This window comes from Puntigrus tetrazona, unplaced genomic scaffold, assembly GCF_018831695.1.
Source record: "Puntigrus tetrazona isolate hp1 unplaced genomic scaffold, ASM1883169v1 S000000006, whole genome shotgun sequence".
Classification (NCBI taxonomy): domain Eukaryota; kingdom Metazoa; phylum Chordata; class Actinopteri; order Cypriniformes; family Cyprinidae; genus Puntigrus; species Puntigrus tetrazona.
The window spans coordinates 584,390-601,191 of NW_025047686.1; the positions used below are offsets into that span (position 1 = coordinate 584,390).

General features: G+C 36.6%; 2 pseudogenes; both read left to right on the forward strand.

Annotated features, from left to right (window-relative positions):
* The first annotated feature begins 1,216 nt into the window (after positions 1–1,216).
* Positions 1,217–5,163, forward strand: LOC122332206 (annotated as a pseudogene).
* A 1,967-nt stretch (positions 5,164–7,130) lies between these two features.
* Positions 7,131–16,590, forward strand: LOC122332162 (annotated as a pseudogene).
* Positions 16,591–16,802: the final 212 nt, after the last annotated feature.

Here is a 16,802-nt window from a genome sequence, read left to right on the forward strand (position 1 = left end):
GTGGATTTGACATGAACGAATCTTTCTGAATCACTTTAAGCCATTGTTTGTCGAAATTATTACTGTTTCTAAAGGGATCGAACTTCTGCGACTTCTGGTAAAAATGTGTGTGTGTGTGTGTGTGTGTGTGTGTGTGTGTGTGTGTGTGCAGGAAAACTCAAACATGACAGCTTACACAAAGCAATGGCACTGCAAAAATGATTTCACAAAAAACGCAATTTGTCATGTTATTTAGGCTGCAAGTAATAAAATATCATTAAATATCAGTGTTCTGTCATTTTTCTTGTTTGTTTTTTTTCAGGCAGGGTTTGGCAGTTTAGGAACATTACGATACATTTGAATTATGTATTTTGTGTATAATAGGCTACACAAACTATATTACAGATGTATAAGTTCTGATCAGTGCAATCTAAGTAGGCTGTATTATGCTAGATTATATTTTATAACACCATAGATTGTTCTTAGAGGCAAATTACATTGTCAGTGGGTTTTTTTATCAAATATGTATATTTGATTGGAAACCAAAATTCTTACCAATTTACATAAACGTAGAATTTTGGAAAAAGCAGCAATAAAGTAATTATACATATAATATGAAAAGGGTCACCAGCATGCACAGGTTTTGACTAATACAAAAGTTTGGGAATTCTGTCCGTTATGACAATGTCAGGTATTAAAAAATCATGTGATTTGACACACAGGTTTGAAACAAGCTTCAAACCACTGATTAGAAACTGATTAGAAGAATCATGTTTTGAAGCTTCATAAAGCAGACTTTCAACAGGGCCTGTCACTAGCTACGGTAAAGTTATACAAATTACAAATTCCACCTCCATTCGTAAAAGCAAATGCTACTATAATTAAATATATAATTATTAATTAATACAGTTCCAAACAAAGTATTAGATTTGCAAACTTGCTTTATGGAGTACATAATTCCTTTGAAAGTTTGCTAAATCCAGTTTGCTACTGTCTCTACGAGTTGTATAGGTATCAGCCATCCTGTTCTAGACACACATATTCTTTACATTTAATTAAATTAATATTCCACTATACCTCTGTTATTGTAATGCATCAGTAACGGGGCATGTGTCTCTTTACTACACTGACTAGGTGCTGATCTGCTCCTCACCACAGTAATCTCAACTAATCCTTTTAGTGTTCGCCTTAATCTACGGCAGTGTTTGGAAATGTCACAGTCCTGCTCAGGCAGAGAGTGGTACTTCTTTCGAGGGACAGTGGTGTGTGAGATGCTTTATGTGTCTGTGAAGCGATGCATCCACTTCTGTATGCAGACCTCTCTTTGTGTTTGGCTTTGGTGGTCTGTGCACAGAGTCCATCGTGTCCATCTCTGTGCACCTGTGTGCTCCATGATCGCAGCAATGCCAAGGGACTCAGGTACAGTCAAATGGGTATTTCTATAATCTTTTTTCGCCCAGTCAAGTCTGTGCTCCCGGCTTCTTCCATTCACACCCGCTCTCCTCTGCTCTCTTGGTGTAATTTAGTGGAGTCGCTATATTTGTAAGTTGTAGAGTTTTACCTGCACTGACACTTTATATGTTGACAGTACATTGTGGTCTATTTTTAAATGCTTTTTTAACGGTATATAACAATGCGAAGGGCATTAACCATTAAATTTGTGTTTCCTGTAGAACGGTGCTCTGTAAAAACCCAGCCTTGACCGCCATTCCAGTAGATCTACCAAGTGATGCAGTCAAGTTTCGTCTGGAGCGCACCTCTGTTTCCAGGATCTTCAGAGGTGCTTTCTCTGGCATGCCAGAACTGCTTTATTTGTGGCTTACATATAACTCCATCACTGTTCTGCATCCAAGGAGTTTCACAAACCTGTCTTTCCTTCATGAGTTCGCGATTGGACGGAACCTCCTGTCCTCCTTCCCCTGGGAGGGACTCAGGGATGTGCCCCGCCTCCGGACACTTGGATTGCACAATAACCGCCTGGCACGAATCCCACCCCTGGCTGCACGTTACCTTATCAATGTGACTTACCTGGACCTCTCCAGCAACAGGCTGAGCACCCTGCCCAATGATCTGACTGCTCTCTGGCCGCTCAGTGACAGCTCGCAGGACGCAGGGCTCAGTGGTTTTAGGTGAAACACCACACTGTAGATCAACTGTTAGGCTGTAGGATGATAACAAATGTATCTGCATACGGTACTGGCAACAATACGTGGGACTGTATATATACAGTGGGGTTCAAAGGTATATTAACTTAGACGTATATTTTGCAGTTAAAATCATTATTAGTATAGTACTTACAATTAATAATTAAACAATAAAAATTCAAAAAACATTTAGGTTTCACTTTATTGTGATGGTCTCTTTAACACATTCTGTTAAGTTATTCTGTAAGTAATATTTCTTTTACATATCTACCAACTCACATTAGAGTGTTAGTAGAGTATTAGTAGACTAGTAGGGTTAGGGGTTAGAATAAGTAAAATGTAGTAAAGTTACTTATAGTTTGTAGAATGTCTGTTGGGAGACCATCACAATAAAGAGTTAGCAGAAATTCATCTGACGGTCTACTAATATTCTAATGAGAGTTAGTCGACATGCGGGTGCAAAGTTACTTATTGTCAACAGAATGCTGAAAAGGGACCATCAAAATATAATGTTACCAATGTGTTGTATTAAATATTTCATTTAAAAAAATTTTTTTACGTTTTTATTTATTTTACAGCATGTTTCTAGAATTTCCAATATCATAAAAGGGATAGTTCATCCAAAAATGAAAATTCTGTCATTATGTACTCATCCTCATGTCATTCCAAACCTGCCTGACTCTCTGTCTTCTGAACATGAAGATATAAAAAAACCGTTGATAACTGGTTTCGGTGGTAACCGTCATCCATTGTGTGGACAAAAACACACTTTCATGTTCCAGAAAAGAAAGAAAGTCATATAGTTTGGTGGTAAAAACTATCCTTTTAAATTAAAATTGTAATCTCAGATTTTCTGTGTGGTTTCTGGAAAATGTTTTTAGCGCATAACAATCTAGTTACCCACCCTGATTGGCCCTCACACAACTACTAGACAAAATGTTCACACACATGCACACAGCCACTGCCAGCGAAACCAAATTAAGTCATTAATGTCTCATGGCAATTAAATATTTACCCAACCTGACTGGTACACACAGACACATAGGTGATATCTAAGTACGATCTGAGAGTCTTCAGCCTTTTGATAGCTCACTGCATTCCTCCAGTGGAAACCAAAGCCCTGTGCGCTGATTAGTCCAGTCATGCTGGAGAGAACAGGTTATGTAATCAGCGCACACCTCTTTATACCGAATGTGTCATCAAGCTCTCTCACCCATTTCATCCCATCCGCAGGTCTTCAGGACAACCCCTGGGTGTGTGACTGTAGACTTTCCACTTTGCTTGACATTAGTAAAGCCCCAGAAACTTCTCTGGTCCTGTTGGATCGATTCCTGACCTGTAGTGAACCGCCAGATCTCGCCGGAGTTCCCTTTCAGAGCGTGGAACTCACCCGCTGCCGCAGGCCTACGTGGTGACCTCTGCCACCAAGATCACAGCTCTACTGGGCAGCAATGTCTTACTTCGCTGTAAAGCCACAGGACACCCAACCCCAACACTTATGTGGATCAAGTCTGCCATACCCAACCTTTATAAACAAGGTAATCTTATACACCCATGTGGCATATTTTCATTCACACCAGTGTTATTGTTAACTTAAATTCTTATTAAAACATTAGAAATGTTGTTTTGGCAAAGTGAATAAAGTATAATTAGAAGCATATAACTAAAACTAATTAAATAACAAGAGCACATAACAAAAATTACCAAGAGCAAAATTAAAACTCAAATTATAAAAAGAATATTCGAATAAAAATAAATACTATTACTATTACTAATACTATTAGTAGTGTATAAATAATTGTTGTTAAATATAAATAAGGTATTCAAATATTTTTTGTTCACTGAAGTACAGCTGAAATAAATAAAAAAAATAAATATTAGAAAAAATATTAGATAAAAACCCTTAAAAAAATGTAGGTTGTTAAAAATAAGCTGAAATAATTATAAGCTAATTAAAAATAGATATATTAAATTATTTTAAAAACAATGAAAGCATGTATCAAATTACTATAGTTACAATAAAAACTAAAATAAAAAAGCAAATTTAAATTCTTTAAAAAAGTTACTGTATATAAGCAAAAAAGCACTAATACACAATGTTGTTTCTTTCTGTATATATATCACATTTCTTATTTAAATAGAAAGAATTAAAGATTTTAAAATCCAATACCTTCTAAAAATCTTATTTTAATTGTTCAGTTAAACTTTTCACTGAATTGTTATGCTGATATGAATTACTGATTTACTGATTTCACTGATAATGTCAGAATTCTGGTCTCCAGTGTATATGTTCCTTTATTTCAAGGTTGTTGTAAGCAGATGCAAAGCAGCATGGACACTGAAAGATTGCCAAGAAAACTTTCTGGATGTAAGTTACGACTAGAACTTTGCACACTTAAAATAATCAACTTTTTAGTTGTCGTGTACTTGGTTTTAAACCTTCGTGTTTAAATATTATCTTACAAAGCACACTGGTGCAACTGTTTTACAAGTTTATGAGCTATTAAACTGACTTAAGTGAGAGCGATCTTTATTCCTTTGATCACTTTACTGCCTGCAGATGTACAAGAGTCTCCACGTGTGGGAATCCGCTGGTCAGCAGTCAGTCTGAATGGAATATCGTATAGCGACGCAGGGGAGTACCGCTGCAGAGCACAAAACATGGCCGGGATATCAGAGGCCATTGTCAGTCTGAATGTGGTCGGGGTAATGGCTGAATATGCAGACTCCAAAAACTCTGACCAACAGCAAACAGCTGCAAAATCAAACAATACAAAGCGGAAACCCAACCAGAAGTCTAAGGTGATGCCTTCTTTGTTACCTCGAAACATGACTAGGCCGCTCTCGCCTCCAAAGAGAGTCATGAAAATCCCCAAAACCAGCAGAGACAAAATGAAAAGAGACCGGACAGCCGTACAGAAGCTGCCGCAGAGACGCTTTTTGATCGCTTCTGAAAATCCACTGCCAAGAAGACAAAAACCTCATGTGTCCATGTCGGTTCACACCTGACATATTCAAATTAAATATGTATAATTTCAGGAAGTTACTTTTTCTTATAAATGACCGTAACCTTGAGTATATTTCCTCGGCTAAGAGGTTATTTTTTTTATTATTTACTCAGCTATGTCCACTGGATGGCAGCTCTGAGCTAAGGACGCTTCACCACTAAAGGAGCAAGTGAACTGAAATTGTACTTTTGAAAAGTGTCCAAATTGATGTTCCCTCACATGAACCGCTAGTCATATCAGTAGTCTCATAAAAGTCACATACAAGGCTTATAGATGACCTATTATCATCCATCCATATACCGACTGACAAAGGCTACATCAAGTATTAAAGAAAGCGAATGCTTTATAAAAAGTACCTCTTTTTGTAATGTGTGGCTGACCATTTATTCCTGATAGATCCAAGTGAACAGCAGCTGTTGAATAATTCAATTGAAGTTTATTTATACAGTGCTTTTTATAATACAAATCATTGCAAAGCAGCTTTACAGGAAATTAAGTAAATTAATAAATTGCAGAAACATAATACATTTTAATAGCACACTGAGTGTCACAGTAAAGGCCAAAAAAGGGCCAAGATGACCATTTTGCTGACCTTATTTCTTATTTCTGCTAGGGCGTTAATAGTGAGTCAAAGAGAGTGATGAAATTCAGCGAGCGATTATTCATCTTGACAGCATGTAACAGCTTCTCATCTCTCTTTTATCATATTCCAAGATAACACATTTACAGTGCCATTGTTAACACTCCTTATTATTTTGCATTTACCAGAAATATTACGCACAAACTGATGATAACAAATGATTTATGATTATGATAACTAATATGTTGATGATAACTGATTTAACCAAGTCTTTCATATATACCTTGCAGAACTCTTATAAAAAAAATCCTGATTTCTCCCTAAAATATTCCACCGTCATGATGAGAAAGTCTGCAGGGTGGAGTGATCAGCCCCAAAACACTAAGCGTAATTGCAATACTCAGTTTTTGTTATGGGTTTTAAACTCATACCTGATAGTCATCACACTAAACGACAACATCTAGCTCAAATGACCAAAAATAATTGTCCAAATTTATACTTACACTGAAGTGGATTCAATAAAGACATGCATTATGTTAGTCTTGTAGTCTTTATGGTTCTGCTTTGATTTATATAGCTATGATGAAAAGGCAGGAAAAAAAAAACATGTCATAGAAGCATATATTTATTTCTCATTTAGTTTTTGGTGCTTTTGTGTGTGTGCTTTGAAATGTGAAACGTGAAAAGTTATTTTAATTTTAATATATACACATTTAATCTTATATGGTTGGATATAATGTAACATTATATTTTCAGCCCACTTCCTCAATCAACTTGGTTTTTGGCCCTTCATACACTGAAAGAAAAACGTTATGCACCATGTATATAGAAATTTCCACTCAGGAATTGCTAGTAAATTTCACATATGATAACAAAGAAATGACAATAGACAAATTAAATTAAACATTACATTATGAAGCAGAAAGACACTACTCTAGAATAATTTATTTCATTTAAATAATATTTCACAGAGTAAAGATTTTGGCACCTCTATTCCAAAGCATTTACAAACTATTTCCTTGCTATATTTGTACTGATGTTTTTAAATCAAAGCTCCTTATGTCTGACAAAACTTCTTTAGCCACTTAAACTGCAACAGTTTCGTAACATTCTCCAGATCTCTCCCATAAGCCCCTTCCTCTTCTCGTAATAACTCTTTCCATTTTTACTCTGCTTTCCTATGCCTCCCTCCCCACTCTTCTCTCTCTGATGCTTGTTTGTGATCATTCCTCTCTGACTGCTGATTAACATATTTTGATTTATGTTTAACTGAAGGGCGGTGCAAATTGAGCCCCTGTCCCCTATGTATCACCGCTGTCAGCGTGAGAACTTGCCACACTGCAGCTAAAGGATCACCTCCCGGCGTAGGTATTTTGACAACCGCGTGGCGTGACCTTATAGAGATCAGAGCAGTTTTTGAACTGTGTTGAAACTTAACTCCTGCTTTAACCTCTGTGCTTCCCACAGGCTGCCCTGCATGAGCGTGTGCGGGTCTGCATATGTCCACACGTTAGGGAATCCAGACACAGCTGTTTTCTCTCTTTGGAGGCAAAAGAAAGAGTAAGGATAAAAAGTGTGTGTGTGTGTTTGTGTATGTCACAGGGAGAGAGTGTTCTGACTTTCTGAACTTTGAGTGTTTGTACACATTCTGACTCTCGGAGTTCGTCGGCTCACCATGGAAAGCCTAGAGTTTGAAAAGAGGAAAAAGCGGTACCTTATCCGAGGCAAGCATGCTGCCATCATCTGCGCCGTCTTCATTGTGACAGGTGTTGCTGTGGGGCTCGGAGTTGGTTTGAGCCAGAAGACCTCCTCTTCCGAAGAGAGCCCAAACCCAACACCATTACCCAACAACACCATTACCTACAACGACGCCAGATGACCGGGGCCCTTGTAAACCGTCCGACAACACAAATGGAGACTGGAAAAACTTCCGCTTACCTGCCTACGTGGTACCTTTCCATTATGACCTGCACCTGGAGCCCGACCTCGACACAGACATCTACACCGGGAGCGTGTCCATCCATCTGACCCTGGCTCAGCCCAGTCAGCACCTGTGGCTCCACATCCGAGAGACGTTTGTCACCGCGCGTGCCTCCCTGAAGCGCAGCCTGCCGTCCGGCTTGACCGATGTCCAGGTGAAGGAATGCTTCAGTACAAGCCGCAGGAGTATGTGGTGGTGGAGGCAGCCGAGCAGCTGAGCGCCACTGGCCCAGACGAGCACTATGTCCTCACTCTACACTTCCAGGGCTGGCTCAACGGCTCTCTGGTCGGTTTCTACAGGACCACGTATCAGCAGAATGAAGTCACCAAGTAAGAGTCAAGACATCTATATTGTACACTGTAAAAATGTTTTGTGAATTTAACGATAAAAATGCTGCAGTAAAAGGTGTTAGGGTTAATGGTAAGTTTCCTACTATATATGGCAAAAAACTGATTTGGGCATTATATCATTTTATCATATTATATTGTTTTTGGAAGTGAAAAGACAGTATCATTTACAGTGAATAATTGTAAATTGAATTAAAAGCGTTAAATTTAAAATGTGATGTTTTGTTGAAATATAGTTATAGTTTATAGTTTTTTCTTAACTGTTTTGTACATTAGGTTGTATGTTACATCTAATGTTGTGTTTATTGCATTATCTCAGTGTTACCATGATGGTGTTTAGTGTCTGTGTAAATGACACTGTGCGCCTTCTATATATGTTAATATTTAAAAGCTGCTTGTGATGGGCTTTGGTTGTCATGTGACTTTCTCATCACCACCTGCTTTTGGTGGTTATCAGTGTATTACAAAGGGTACAAAACAGATTTCAGTACTTCAAAGGTTGGTAGATTAACATTATATCAGTTGATTAAATTACGGTATTTTACTGTAAATTGTAGTTAAAACCGTAACACCTAAAATGTTGCTACTGATTTGATGCTCAAAAAAGATTTCTTAATGTCGAAAACTAAGTATTGAAAAGTTTGTGATGCTCAATACGTTTGTAGATATTATAAATGTCTTTAAAAGTTTTATTCTGTATGGATGCATTGAGTTTCAAAATATAGTTTGCACTGAAGTGGACGTCATTGGCTGGTAAGTTCTTTTGACGTAAGTTGTAAGCTCAGTAAAATCTGCAAAATTCAGGACAGATTTATGTTGTCATGACATGCAAAAAGTAGTTGGCATTTTGAAGGTCTAAATGAAATTTTGAGGATAAGAAAAGTATAATTTCCTCAATATAAAACTAGAAACAAATTCCACAACTGACCCATGCGCATAGTAATAAGTTACTGTTATTACATTATTTTACAACCCTGCCCAGTATTTAACAGATGACCTGATGAATCAGTCAGAACTGACTATCATGAAATGACCTTACCATATTACAACATGTCCCAGAAATGTCTTGCCTTAGTCTTTTTATCTCAGTATCAAACCATTACAGCTAAGCTCCTTGATTTCACAGGAACAGATTACACAGGACAGGAATGTCTGAATGTAGCCCACAGTTTGAATAAGATGATCTGAGACCTTTGCTCCACAGAGAAATAAATTATAGTCTCTGAGGGAGATATCAAAATGGTGGAAAACACCAATGAGATTACAATGTTAAGCATTCAATGCTACGCTTCTATATTTATTTTCAGAGCTTAAGTATTAACAAGCTGTTCCCTTTTATTTCATTAAGTGCGACTGATTCTTATGCAACATACGAAAATGCAGTTCCTAGGGTGTAGTATGTTTGTGGATGTGGGATGCTAGCCATTGATGGGGCCATTATATATTACTTGATTTGGGATCGGTGTGAAAATTTTAACAAATGCGCTGAACTGACATGTACCCTCATTTCTTGGAATCAAGCTGTGAGGTGCCAAGAATAAGAGATCTACATCTGCTAAAGCTTATTTATTCATGAAGTAACTGGTTTTAAGCCCCGTTACTGCTCTATTCTGATGCGTTTCAGGTTCAGATCTGAGGAAAACTAAACAAATCGCACAATATTATGTCATATAGAATTAACGAATGCAACTTTATTATCCAGTATGTATTACAAAACCTGTGACTCACAGCACATAGGAATAGAGTCTGTTTATTGACGTAATTGTAAAAACATTACATTATACTTTGTTTTAAAGCACTTGGGCAAAATTTCAGGGTTCACCAAAAATCAATTTTGCTGCACACGCATGTTACTGACAGTGAGTTTAATTTAGTTGTAATCAAACTTGATTAGATGTTAATGAAAATGTGGTTGGACTTTCCCCACATGAGGTTTCTGAGGTAAAAGTAAACCACTAGTTGAGTTTTATGGACCCCTCTCTGATCTTTTACAGGAAAATCGCTGCAACAGACCATGAACCCACAGATGCTCGTAAATCTTTTCCCTGTTTTGATGAGCCCAACAAAAAGGCCACCTACACGATCTCCATCACCCATGACAGTGCTTATGAAGCGCTGTCCAACATGCCTGTAGAGGTACGTTCGCTTATATTTGAGCCTTCAAAACAATTGTTGAAGGTTTCAAAGTGTAGTTTAAACTTGTAAACCAAGTCATGAACCATCAGTCTTCTTGTATGTAATGTGTTAAGTGTGGTTTTTACTGGCAGCTGTGGGAAATGAGGTCTTGTTGCATTTATATGCTTGCTTTCTATTCAGTTTATAGATATTAAGTATAACTCCTAAAACTCTCTTTCACAGAGCATAGAAAAAGTGTCGGATCAAAAGATAAAAACATCCTTTAAAAGTCAGTAAGGATGAGTACCTATCTGGTATGTTTTGCGGTTCACCAGTTCCACTATGTGGAGGCGGACCTCGAAAAAGAAATGTACCAGTAAGCGCTTTTGTCATTGTTTTTCTACTGAATCCATAATTTGCTGAAATAGTTCTTGACAATCAGCATCATGAAGCCTCTCTGGTTTTCATTATTCATCTGTTCTCTCCTCCTGACAGCTGCGGATCTATGCTCAGCCTTTGCAGATCTCAACACGCTGAATATGCTGCAAATGTCACCAAGATTATATTTGATTACTTTGAGAGTATTTTGACATGGAATATTCCATAGAAACTTGGTAAATTATCACACACATTTTTATTAAAATATTTTTTCATTACATATTTATGTATTTACCTTGAAAATATATGAAAAAAATATTTTTAAATGTTTAATATGTGTGTCTTCATACATATGTGTGTGTAAAGAAAATATAATGAAAATATATATGTATATATACAGTATATATATATATATATATATATATATATATATATATATATATATATATATATATATATATATATGTGTGTGTGTGTGTATGTATATATGTATATATGTATATGTATATATATATGTATGTGTATGTATTTATATACACACACACACACACACACACACACATATATATATATATATATATATATATATATATATATATATATATATATATATATATATATATATAAACATTATATTTTCTTTACTGTTTATATTTTCTTATATCTGTTTTAGGACATTTTTCATTGACCCCTTAACCAGCTGTACAAATCATGATCTTATAAAACCGACACAGATTTATGATTTCTATCATATCTTATCAACTGATTCATATCTTGTCTGTCTATGCAATGATTATTGTGACAAAAGAACATAGGATGTATTCTGTCTGTGTTGCAGATAAGATAGCGATCCCAGACTTTGGGACAGGAGCGATGGAGAACTGGGGCTTGATCACTTACAGAGAAACCAACCTGCTGTTCGATGAGAACGAATCCTCCTCGGTCAACAAGCAGCGAGTGGCCAGTGTCATTGCGCGAGCTTGTTCACCAGGTTACTAACCCTATCACATATCTGATTAGTGAAGTTATGACTAGTTTTATCTCCTGTAGCTACTATATCCAGACTGCAGCTTAGATATAATTCATAGCACAGAGTAGGGCTTAAAAGCACACTCACGAGGGCTCTGTCCAGGACACTCGCAGAGCAAGGGCACTCAAGTATACAGCACATCATCCATCATACGTCAGATACAAAATGGCAGAACACCCTGTGCTGAGCATGTATTTCATTTTACTGTTTCCTGTAACTGCATTTTCAATCAAAGAGGGTGAATTTATCAGATCCAGTAACAAGGCCGACAGAGGAAAATATGATTACCATAAAGATTATTATCAAACAGTTACATATTACACTCTCTCATAAAGCATCCGATACAGGGATGTTTTTTGGGATAATGACTGCAGTAACATTGTACACTGATAAGATTATCTTTTTAGGGCTATAGGTCCAAGGTTGTTGGACACAGTTTAAATTAAAAAAAAAACAAAAAAAACAATCCGAAGTTACACAGGGCTAAAAATATTATACGATGATATAACAGAACTGTAGAAAACTTTTATAGATGATCTAAAATCATGATGTAATTAGGTAATTTGTAACTGCTTTCCTTGTAAAGTCATTCACTCAGAGCAAAGTATTTGCTGCTGATGCTGCCAACCTTGGTTTCATAGTTCATGTATTGAATACTTTTATTTTTTTATGTATGGTCTTATGACAGCGCTACAAACGTCTGACAAAATGTCCTTTAAAAAATACATTTGTTCAAGATGTACAAATGACTTTTTCCTAGAATGAACACATTTTATAAAAGGAACAGTATAGCAGAACAGTATATAGGGCTGAATGAGCATGAGGTATTTGGGGTCTACCGTTTAAAGAACTGTTTTGTCTTTAATTTGCAGTGGTTTGGAAATATTGTGACTATGGACTGGTGGGACGACCTGTGGTTGAACGAGGGCTTTGCCAGCTTTTTTGAGTATGTGGGAGTGGAAGAAGCTGAGCCTGACTGGGGAATGGTGAGCACATGCCTGAATCCTTCAAATAGTTTCCTAAATAGGCAATATCTCGCTCAAACCATTCGGTTGCATTGAACCTGGATGTCATGTTTACGCCAGTTGATCTTGTGTGCTTTTAGCGGGACGTCATGCTTATCAATGATGTATTTCCTGTCATGGTTGATGACGCTCTTCTCGTCTCATCCTATTATCGTGGATGTGTCCAGTCCTGCTGAGATCACATCTGTGTTTGATGCAATCTCATATAACAAAGGTATGGTTAAGGCAGTGATGCTTAACCTAGAGCTATTAATCTGTTAACTCTATTGGCTATGAATTGATAACTGTGATGTCGTTCTATTGTAGGGTGCTTCTATTTTTCTACGAATGCTGGAGGATTTGCTTGGCAGTGAAACATTTAGGGATGGATGTCGAGTAAAGGCGCCTTGCTTTTTACATGTAATACTCCTAATATATATATATATATCAAACGTGATGCTGTGAAAATAACACCCCTTTCTTTTTCACCACAGCGATATTTAAAAGGTACCCATTCCAGAATGCAAAGACTGCAGACTTTTGGCAAGCCTTGGCTGATGTAAATATCTTTTATCAACCGTGTATTTGCATTTTAGTGTTTTGTCCAGATTTTCTTAATAATGTATTAACTAAAATTATAATTTTAAAAAATTATTAAAGCTGAATTTTCAGCATAATTTTTCATGTCTCAGAAATCATTCTGATATGCTGATTTGGTGCTCAGTTGTAAGTTATTAATGCCGTTCAATTAATAAGGGTTTTATTATTATCAATGTTGAAAACATTGTATTACAGTTTTAGAAATTTTTTGCAACATTATACTTTTAATTTCCTCTCTACTTCCTTGCTGAGTAAAAGTATCAGTTCCTTTTTTTATTAATTAATCGTATGACCCCAAAGTTTAAACAATATTGTATCGTGCTTTACAAAAAATATTTTACAGTATTCCTCTTTTTACTGTTACGTAATTAAATAAATATAGCCTTTGTGAGCACAAGAGATTGCTTTTAAAAACTTAAACATTCTAAATTTTGACTGCTAATACCCATCTCTCTCGGCTCATAGGAGGCGGGGTAGCTGTGGCAGACATCATGGACACATGGACCAAGCAGATGGGTTATCCTGTGCTGACTCTGACCAACACAGACACTGAAGCTAAACTCACCCAGACCAGGTTTCTTCTGGACCCCAATGCTGACCCCAGCCAGCCCAGCACTCCATTGGGGTGAGCCTGATTGTGTCACGCAATAAAAATGAAAATAAAATAGAAATAGAAATTTTACCATGAACCAAATATGCCTAACATTTTTCAAAACATCTTTCAAAAATACCTAGATCACAAAACCAGTAATAAGGGCCATTATCTTAAACTGAGATCTTATATGCGTCATTTGAAAGCTAAATAAATCCGCTTTCCATTCATGTGTGAGTTTGTTAGGACAATATTTGGCCTTGAATAATATCTAATGGAACACGATCTTTATGAATGTTATGGCATAAAATGGCATGAATGGCATAAAAGAAAAATCAATCATTCTGACCAATACATTGTTTTATCAAATGCGCAGCCTTTGACGTCAAGTACCAAACATCTGAAAAAGTACTTCTGTCCTCCTTTTAAAATGTAGATAAGTAGATTTGCTTTCTAAATTCATTCTAGTCATATGGTTGGTTTGATCTCACAAGTATCAGTGAGCATGATCACAAATAATAATTCCTCTGATCATTCTTCACAGGAAGGAGCAATGATAATGAACTGACCTCTGATTTGCATTTAGTTCACTCAGATATTTTAACTCTTGACCCACAGCTACAAATGGACCATTCCTGTGAAATGGAGAACACTTGACTCCAAAAACGCCTCTTTCCAGTTTGACAAGGGAGAAACAGGTGAACAAGATGCTCAGAGTTTTTTTTTCTGTTTTGCATTGAGGAAAGTGTTCTTTTAATTGAGTTATTCTGCTGTGTAATTTTTGCCATTGGCTTGTGTTTAATTAGAGGCAGTAATTGTAGGATACTCTCCTGCTACCGATGGTCTCATCAAAGTCAACAAAGACCACATGGGCTTTTACCGAGTAAATCATTATGAACATGTGTGGAGCGCTATTGCTGAGCAACTGTCTCTAAATCATCAGGTATTATTATTGTCAGAACTGTCAGAACTATTGCTCATTGCAATGATAATGACCAGATCAACTGACCAATCACGAATTAATATTTATTAAATGTAGTCTCTTTTTTCGATTCAGGATCAAGTATCGCAAAGAGCAGTGTAATAAAACATAATAACCCACATAATACTTATCTTTTTAGGTGTATGATGCAACTGACTGAAGCAGCTACATTGATGATGTATTTGCATTTGAACGGTGAGTTAGTACAAACATCCTCAGCTGCAGAAAGCTTATGTTTTCAATCTTGACTTGATGACAGGCACAAAAGTAAATTTGGCTTTTTTTTCATAGCACAGCTTTTTTTGGTTATAGCAAAGGTCAAAAGAATAAGGATAATGGCGTCATGCTTAAATTGCTGTGTTTTGTTTTGCATTAACAGCGCAGATATTGTCAACTATGGGCATGCCTTCAACAACTAGATATCTGGCCAATGAAACCGAGTATATCGTGTGGGATAGAGTATCTACTTCTGTCTCCTATGTGAGAGAGATGCTGGCTGATGATACAGTGCTGTACCCAAATTTCAGGTTGGATCCCAAATTATTTAATAAACCCTCCATACCATGCAAAATCCATTTTATGAAAAATCATATACAATGTTAAAATTTAATATTATTCAAAATGTGGATTTTATAGCTGATATTCTTTATATAAATGTTGGCCAGAAGTCCCTATTTGGTATTTTTGTTACTCAAATGGTTTCACACCATATCTCTGTTTAGAAACTCTTCCGTGACCATGTGCAGAAGATATCCAAAGAGCTTGGGTGGAATGATGAGGGACGCAAACAGAGCGGTGAGAATTTCTTTTTGGATGAAATAACTTAAAAAAGCTTTCCTACAGCAGGCCAAGGACACATTCTTGATTTTATCGTTCCTGTAAAACCAGATACCTCCGTTTTATAATGTTGTTGACTAGTTTGCACGTGTGTGCCAGCTGAAAAAAATTCTGTTTAATTAAAAAAAGTTGATTGAAATTTATACTGTAGTATTTTTAATCATTTTAAAATTTTGATTTCTTTTTGTTTTTCATGTACAGGCTGCTGAGAGAGACAGTTTTGGGCCTTGCATGTCAGATGGGCGACCAGGAGGCTCGACCAAGCCTTTGACGTTTTCAGTAAATGGATTGGCGGAACAATTAGGTAACTACAGTCATACATAAAAAGCTCCAGCGGTCCAATCAGAACGTGTGTGTTAAAGAGGCTTTTTATCTGACTGGGGAGCAGCAGTGTGCCTGTCAATCTACGGTTGCTGGTGTACCGATACGGCATGAAGAAGTCAGGATCAGTCCACAGCTGGGAAATCATGTTCCATAAAGTATATCTCTGCCACTCTTGCTCAGGAGAAGACAAGCTGCTCTCTGGCCTGGCTTCTGTAGAAGATATCACTCTTCTTCATAGGTAAACTACCTCCTCCCAGTTCAGTCTCTATTTTTTTCTAAATGCGTGTGAGTGATTCATCCATGTATTTGATTGTTTTGTTCTTTTGACCTTGTAACGTTTAATCAAAAGTCTTTCGGGGGAAAATTACAGACTTTGCCAGATTTGTCCGATCATTAAAACACATCGATCCATAATTGATGGCAAGCTCAGATTATCAAAATCCAATCAACAACATGGATAAAACCAAGTTTCCCCATCCATCTTTTTTTTCTGCATAATATAGAGTTTTTTTTTTTTTGATAACTCATTATTCTCAGATATGCATCATGAGACAAAAGAAAAGACTCATCTATAGAGACTGATAATGCTCTCACTCACAAGAACACTTGACTTATTTAGCCGTATTATTTGCAAATGTATAAAAATACAACACAAATTTGAGATTTAGCATGCTTACGTTCTTCTTTGTAGTTGCTTTGGATAAAAGTGGTCTGCAGAATGGTCTGCATAAGCACTTTGACTTCTTTATTAAGGAAGCAAACTATCGCCTAATAATTCATTTATTCAAATGTCTTGCTTTGTAACAGGTTGTGAAGCTGCTAAAAATGAAAGCATTGTGAGGAGTCAAGATGTTTTTACTTTGGTGCAGTATGTATCTCAGAACCCATATGGCAAAACCAT